The sequence below is a fragment of the Podarcis bocagei genome, assembly GCF_964188305.1.
Source record: "Podarcis bocagei genome assembly, chromosome: 7".
Taxonomy (NCBI): domain Eukaryota; kingdom Metazoa; phylum Chordata; class Lepidosauria; order Squamata; family Lacertidae; genus Podarcis; species Podarcis bocagei.
The window spans coordinates 79,008,643-79,017,016 of NC_138132.1; the positions used below are offsets into that span (position 1 = coordinate 79,008,643).

At 43.6% G+C, this 8,374-nt stretch overlaps 1 long non-coding RNA gene across 1 annotated transcript; it reads right to left on the reverse strand.

Annotated features, from left to right (window-relative positions):
• Nucleotides 1–4,516: 4,516 nt before the first annotated feature.
• LOC308592080 lies at nucleotides 4,517–8,058 on the reverse strand. Its single transcript, XR_014010357.1, has 4 exons — nucleotides 8,025–8,058; nucleotides 5,765–5,893; nucleotides 5,554–5,620; nucleotides 4,517–4,730 (listed from the first exon to the last, which is right to left on the reverse strand). It is a non-coding gene; the product is annotated as an uncharacterized lncRNA (long non-coding RNA).
• Nucleotides 8,059–8,374: the final 316 nt, after the last annotated feature.

Below are 8,374 nucleotides of genomic sequence, written 5' to 3' on the forward strand. Positions count from 1 at the left end.
CAAACTGTAACACTTACATGTAGCACTTTCAAAATTAAATACAGTTTCCGCAATTTGACAGTTCTTCTTTAGCCTGGCAGTCCGGGGCTTTGGGTTTCTTAATCATTTATAAATCCAAAAGGGAGAGGAAAAGTCTGATCAAAAGTCCAATATCGATAAAACAGAATTGTCTCTTTTAATTTCTCAGAAACAAGTTCAATTTATTGCACGATAATCCAAGCTTTTTACAGTCCTTTTCAAAGCGCTTCCCGCTTGTCAAAATTTTTGCTTTGATCCCTTAAGCACGATCGGGAGACGGACTTCCTGGTTGCATCTCCCGTTTTCAGCCAAATTTAATCACTTTAGTCCCGATAATTTTAAAGTTCCCTACTCACGGGTTTGTAGTTTAAAATCTGATGTTCCAAGAAGAAAGGTCAGCGCTCATCAGCAGCAGCCGCGCGGCTTCGCTTCCGCAGAAAGAGCGATGAACTCACAGCACCGCTCCCCCTTCCACGTTCCGGAGCCCCTTACGGGGTTCCCTCTTCGCTTCTGGGGGGGCTTCTGGTGCCCGCCGAGCCCCACGGCCACGGGCTCGCTCTGCCCGTGGTTTTTCTTAATGGGTCGCCGCTTTGCCGCAGCGGACGACCCTTTTCTGCGGAGCCCCTCTTCAGAGCACGAAGAGGACCTCTTCAGAGCACGAAGAGTGTGATTGTTAAAAGGCTGGGTGATGGATAGAAAGTACCACCTTGTTTAAGAACCAAAATATTCTGCTGTAACACCTATGCAAACAAGTTGAGGAACTAAAGTAACTGGAAATAAGGATTTGCCATCTAGTATACTCACCTGTAATATCTACCTGATGTTACAAGAAATCAGTATAGGCCTGAATATAAGCTGTGGGTTTACTACCTTATTAGAAGTCTGTAAAATTTGTTAGATTTAGTACAAATATTAAATAACTGTTTCTTGAAAGAACATTATCTCCTGACATATCCTTTGTTTAAAAACTTTGTTCTATAAAAAAAAATCAATATTTGTTCAACTTCTGCCCAAGTCTCCAAATCACTGAGTTTTCCCTTCCACATAAAATCCACAAGATAACCTGTTGTGGTTATTATACAGTTATACCTAAGTAGGAGATCTGCCTCAATGGGTATACCAAGGTTGGATCCACTACAGCCATCCCTTGGGATGGTTGTAAGAAGCCAGTTGGTGGGGGGTGACTGAGGGCAGATTGAAGTTGTTGGGGCAGTCCCTCCTTCCACCTATTTGCATCAGATCTACCCCCACCCTCTGCAAAAATACTTAAGACACTTTTCATGGTCTTCTTGACTGACTTTCCTGATGCAATTCCTAAAGGGCTTCAGAGGATGGGAAGTCAATGTAGGAAGGGTCCAAAAGGCCAGCAGAAGTTAGGCATTAACCTCTCTTCTTTCTTTTTTCCAGGAAAAGAAGAAAAGTTCTAGTAAACCAGATGACGACGATGACTACGATGACCACAATGACCACAAGAAGAACAACAAGAACAATTAGAACAAGAACAACAACAACAACATAGATGGCGACGATGACAACGATGATATTGACATTGATGTTGATGATGATGACTAGGGTAACCCTCAGTGCAGATGTTTCTCCTTGGCACCTCAAGAAGGATTACAGAATCCCATACAGTTCCAACATCTCTCCTCCCACTGGATCCTCACCATTTCATACATCACCCATGCATCTGAGGCTCTCCATTCTTATTGAGTACATAAGCTCTAATTTTTAGGGGAGGGTGGATATAAGTTGTTTCCTTCACACACACACACACACAAACACACACACACACACACACACACACACACACACACAGCAACCTGCCCCAGCCCTTGCTTTTATCAATTGGCTCTTCCAGGAATGGCTTTTGCACCTGCTTTGGAAATGGATGGGCATGGGCAGAGCTGCACAACCTGCAGCCAGATATCACAGTTGTCACATTTAGAAGAAAGAATGTCCGTGAAACCAAGTTCTATGAGAGAGAGTTGAAAGCTGGGTACCTTTAACCTGAAAAAGGGAAAGTTGAGGGGAAACGCTAACTTATTTGCTATGCTGAAGATTGAGCAGACTTCTCTGTTGCTCCAGGGTCTCCTCTGGGATCCACAGGAGAATTCGTAATGACAAGGAAAGGCAACTATGGCAAGGCAATTCAACACCCTGGACAGCTCCCAGCTACTGTTCTTTACTATGGCAGATGCTATCTCAGCAAAGGCTGTGTTCCCCAAATGCTTATGGAGGCTGGTAAATCTTTTTCCTCAAGCATCTCTGCCCTCCTGGAAGAGACATCTGTAATCCCAACAGCCCATTGGCTGATCCTGAAATCACATACTACTGGCCAGCAGGGGAGCAGGGGAAGCTACAAGGGAGACACACATGGCCAGAGATCCTGAGAGCTGTTATCCAAAGCATTTGTAGGGCACCGCATTGCATCAGCCCAAAGAGCTGAAAGAGTACTGTGTTGTTCTATTGTGGCTTGGCACTCAGCCAAGAGGTGGGAGCAATTGCAAGAGGTTGGTAAGGCTAGGGAAAGCATGGGTGCTGGATATCTCCCAGTGGGCCCTGCTAGCTGAGACATGGAAGGTGTTGCTTCAGAAAAGGGCCAGAAGCAGTGCTTTGCATCTGTGGGTAGTCATGGGAACACAATACCTTTTGTTTTCAAATGTTAAAAGTGTGGCACTTACAGTAACATCCATCTTGGACTCCCTTCTCTTTCATTATTTCTGACCATAAGATCTCACCCAGTGCAGTGGTGAGGGAAATGTACCCTGTGTGAGCTCAGAAGGGCTCTTTTAATGCTTGTGTTCCTGAAAAAGACACAGCGCCTCCAAGAGGCAGATAGGGAGGGTGGGTGGGTGGGTTCTGATGTCCTGGGCCCAAGCCAACAGGGTACTCAGATTTTCAGCTTCCAAGTTCTTTCTTTAAAAAGCCTATCTGTGTCCTCACTGGAAACAAAGTTATGAAGCAAAACCCCTCTCCATTAATACACCTTTTCTTACACTTCCTCACAGTGTAGCCCTTTGAATCGCTGCACGTTGGCCTTCTGTTTTCTACCAGCAAGAAGTACACATCTTTCCTGAGGTGGGTTTGCCTGCAATCAGGTACTCCCTAGAAGTGATCTTCCGCAATAGGTGTGGGTGGGTGTAAGAGGATCCCTGCCCCCAATAACAAATGCAAACTGTAACAACTTTGCAATGAGGCTTAGACAAGCCTCCTGCTGTACAGGAGCTAAGGACTGGGCACTCAATGAGAACTCACAGTATATATGACTTGTTAGAAGTAGGTCTCTTTGTGGATAATGGGGCTTCCTCCCAGGTCTGGGGATATAGGCTTTTCCTTCTCTGGAAATACAATTCTGGGAAAAAGCTTCACCTGTTCTCAATCTGTCTGCCAAATATTATACTTTTATTTTATTTTTTATTTATGCATTTTCCAAATTCTATTTACACATCATACATTTTTCCTCATACATTATTTCTATGCAAACTTCCAAACCCATCAGTCCATGACATTCTAAGTAAAGGTAAAAGGTAAAGGACCCCTTGACAGTTAAGTCCAGTCAAGGGCAACTATGGGGTTTCGGCACTCATCTCACTTATGGCCAAGGGAGCCATGGGTCATGTGGCCAGCATGATTAACCTGCTTCTGGCGCAATGGGACATCATGACGGAAACCAGAGCACACAGAAACAGTGTTTACCTTCCCGCCGCAGCAGTACCTATTTATTTAGTTGCGCTGGCATGCTTTCAAACAGCTAGGTTGGCAGAAGCTGGGACAGAGCAACAGGAGTTCATCCATCGTGGGGATTTGAACCGCTGGCCTTCCAGCAAGCCCAAGAGGCTCAGTGGTTTATTCTAAGTATACCTTGTTTTGCTGCATATTTATTAGTTTTTCCACCCTATTCTCCTGCCATCATTTTCTTTGTTGTTGGTAACTGTGGCTCAAAGTATTACCCCTACTTGTAGAATAGTTTTGGTGTAATATCTTCTTAGGTATTCTTTGACTCTCCCCTTATTTGTCTCTCATCCTAATTCCTTATTTTGGCTGTCAAATTTGCAAGTTTTTCAGACTCCATCAGTTTGTACAACTATTGTTCTTTTGCTGGATTACCTCTTTCTTTCCAATTTCTGGCACAAACTATCCTAGCTCCAGCAGCTGCATAGAGGAAACGATTATATGCCATCTTTGGTATCTAATCTCATACTATAGCTAGTAAAAAGGCTTCAGGTCTTTTGGGGGAATATGAAAATCTTTTTTGGCCAAGTATTATACCATCAGTATTTTTAAATCATGGGTTTAGTTCAGGATCTGCTACTTCACCTGAAAAATAGGATACAACTTTGAATATCACAGGAAGCAAATGCAAATTCTCTGCAGATCTGTGTCCTCTTCTGAGAGTGTATTGGAGGACCCCACCCACCTACTGGACCCAGAATGTTCTGTTACACTCCTGGACAGATATCTTGTAGGTTAACATTCAAGAAACTAAACAAGAGGCTAGAATGCTAAGATTTATTTGCAGTTGCTGAATTCTTCCTGAATTCTGGGCTGCCCATGAAATCTGGATTCAGGGCTTAAGGACTACGGGAGCAGAGTGGAGGTATCAAGCAGTGAAGATATGCGACTGAGATCATTTGGTGAACCTGCTGAAGATCTGGGTTGATCCCAATCTGTGTCTCAGTTTTCTTCGGCCATAGTAGCTGCCTCTACATCTGTGAGGAGAAAGAAAAGGGCAGGGGATTCATTCCTCTGAGAGGCCAACTATGATCTTCTTTATGAAGAAGGCAGGAATCACAGAATTTGAGAGCTGAGAGAGACTGGAAGTCATTTAGTCCAGCAACTTGGAACTAAAATGTCCCCAGCATGTGGCTATCTCAAGTGGCAGACTTTCTCTCACTCCAAAATACCACTCTGTTGGGATTGGGTCCATTCTCCCCCTGTTTTTGCCATCAGGAATTGCCTCCCAGTGTTCTATCCAAATCTACCCTAGTGCAACTTAAGCCTCAAGACCCACTCCTCCCCTCTGGGGCAGCAAAGGATGATTCTTTGCCATCTTCCAACTGACAGCTCTCCATGGATGTAAAGAGTGCTCTCCTCTCTCCCTTCAGTCGTCCCTTCTCCAGCCTAAACCAACTCTGTGGTGTATCCAATGTTAGACCTACTTCAAGTCGGCCCATTGAAATTAAAGAACATGCCTAAGTTAGGTCCATTAATTCCAATGGCTCAGAGTAGAACTTCCTTGAACATAACCTTTCATTGCTATAACCTTTCCTCCTAGGGCGGGTTTCTGAGGTCTCTGCTCATCCTCATTGCCCTCCTCCAAAACCCTTCCGGGTTCTCTACTGATTGCCTTCTCATCTTCCTAGAACAACATTCATGCTCTCTAATATCTGAGCAAAAGACAGCTAGCAGGTCATTAACGTCCCATCATGGATACTTCCTTGCTAGGGAAGCTACAGCTGCTCAATTCTTGTCCACTGCACCACAGTTAAAAGAACAGGAGCACTTGGGATGAACAGAAAAGTCCATACCAACCTCTTTTACCCGGGCTGACAGTATCTATGTAGCCAACCGTGCTCGGACAACGACATATTTTTCTGCCCTAGAAGTAAAAAGGGATGCGTTTTAACCTCTTGACAATGTATCTCCAGTACATTTTTAAAAACAATTGAACAGATATTCCACTCTCTCCACTCCTATTGCCTCTGAATCCTGGGAATGGTTGTTTGAACAGCAGGATACTTACAAAAGACTCAGTACAGGAAGTTGGGCCTGTGCACTCCACGCGTTGGGCCCTTGTGCAGCTCATGAGAGCCAGAAGAGACAGCAAGATCAGAAGATGCTTCATGATGGATGGAGCTGGAACTGGTGCTTGCTTTGGATAGACAGAAACGAAAAAGGGGGGCCATGATTATATTTTTTCTGACCTTTAGAAAACATGCAATAAACACGGAACAACAGAGGCAATGAGAGCAATATCTACAACAACATTTAGAGTCATATCACAAAAGGTTAATGTCACAGAACATATGAGGAAGTGATTTAGCATATGCCCTAAAAGGCCTCAACCCTATATACCTGAAGGAGCGTCTCCACCCCCATCATTCAGCCCAGACACTGAGGTCCAGCTCCAAGGGATTTCTGGTGGTTCCCTCACTGCAAGAAGCAAAGTAACAGGGAACCAGGCAGAGGGCCTTCTTGATAGTGGCGCCCGCCCTGTGGAATGCCCTCCCATCAGTTGTCAAGGAAATGAACAACTATCTGACTTTTAGAAGGCATCTGAAAGCAGCCCTGTTTAAGGAAGTTTTTAATGTTTGATGTTTTATCATGTTTTTAATATTCTGTTAGGAGCTGCACAGAGTGGCTGGGGAAATAATAATAATAATAATAATAATAATAATAATAATAATAATAATAATTCCTTATATATGGGCAGAATGTGGGCTAATTGGCATGTAGTCTGGGCAGGTGAGAAGATTTCAGAAAGAAAGAAACACTTACTTGAGACAGTGTTGGGTTGTGGGCATCCTTGAGGCACTGTTGTCAGACATGGTCTGTGGGTGCTGCCGGTGCCCTTTGGCTTGATGGACACATTGGGGTGTAAGTTGCCCAATGGGGCCATGGTATGACTCTTTGGTTTTAAAACCAAAGGTCCTTGCAGCAGGAAGGAAGGAATCACAGGAAACCTCACTGCATGCACAATATAATAATAATAATAATAATAATAATAATAATAATAATAATAATAATAATAATAATAATAATAATTTTTATTTATACCCCCGCCTTCCCCAGCCAAGGCCGGGTTCAGGGCGGCTAATAAGCAATAATAAAAACAAGTTGAATGAATACAACTTAAAAACAAGATTAAAATACAACATTGAAACATTAAAATGCAGCCTCATCAGAGGAGGAGAAAGGAAAAAAGAAAGAGGGGGAGGGAATCAAATTGACTCCAATCCAAAGGCCAGGTGGAACAACTCTGTCTTACAGGCCCTTCGGAAAGAAATCAGATCCTGCAGGGCCCTGGTCTCATGAGACAGAGCGTTTCACCAGGCTGGAGCCAGTGTTGGGAAAGCCCTGGCTCTGGTTGAGGCTAATTTAACTTCCTTGGGACCTCTAGGGTGTTGCTATTTATGGACCTTAAGGTCCTCCGTGGGAGAGGCAGTATGTGCTGTGTGACCCCCATCTATTAATGGACATCTGCCCGGACTTTATTAGATTTGTTTACATTGGTTGAATCTGACTAACTAGTTTGTTTTGCAGATCCTCAAGTTATGTTTATTAAATATTACCAATTTATCCACCTGTGGTTGTCTTGACCCCTCTTCCTGGTGTGCTGGCAAGTGTCCTTGATGCTGTCTCTAAGCTGTCCCTCCAAACCCGAATAGGAACATCTCCCCACCTCCCTGAGAAAGAGGATTCTCTTTGTTTCTGCCTAGTTCTCAGGAACATAGAGTTTCTTCACTGAAAGAATCAAGTAATGAACAGTCCCCAAGTGACTGCCCACCCCCACCTTGTCCTGCTTACAAGGGGAATGTAAGGCATGAGATTGGAGGAAGTAAAGGAAAATGAAAAGGCTGCAGAGTGCAGACCACCACTTTGATTTAGATACCATTGACTCCACAGAACACATGGAAGCTTTTAATAATGGACCATCTAAAATCATTCGTTAAAAAGGATCAAGAAAAGCAAACTTTAAAAAGATACTTGCATATATTTAAATAGAAATATAACATTTAAAGATCTCATTTAAAGATCTTAAATTATGAAGATCTTAAAATTATATATAAAGCTGCGCATTAAAATCCTTTGCAGAATTAAAGTAAGGACACTCGCAAACACCCCTTCTGTGCCCTAGAATCCTGGAGTTTTTGACCAACGTTTTCTCTTCCCTTTGATCATTTTTAACTGCAGTTTCTTTCCCCAGATATTTCTGGGGAATAGTCAGAACAGCACTGGGCTTGATCTAACTGCTGCAGTCAAGAAGAAAACGATGTTCTTACCAAGCTAGTGATCTTTGTCTCCAGGGATGAGAAGCCAACCGAAGTCCTGTGCAGAAGAACCCACATTGGGCTGGTTTAAATAGCCAGGTGGTCTGACCTGGGGGGATTAGAGGGTATGATTTGTTGTCTTGTGTTCCTGGACTAAGACCAAGTGTCTTAGGGAGGACAATTAGCCATCTTGTGCTGACATGGAGAACAGTGTGCTCCTTCCCAAGGCAGAGTGGTCTTTCCTCTGTTCTCTTCCTTGACTGTTCCTCCGGTTCATTCTGTTCTGCGTCGTACCCTTCCTGAATTTCACAATTTCTTATATCCATGCCTGAATCGCATAATGCACAACTCCTCCATCATTT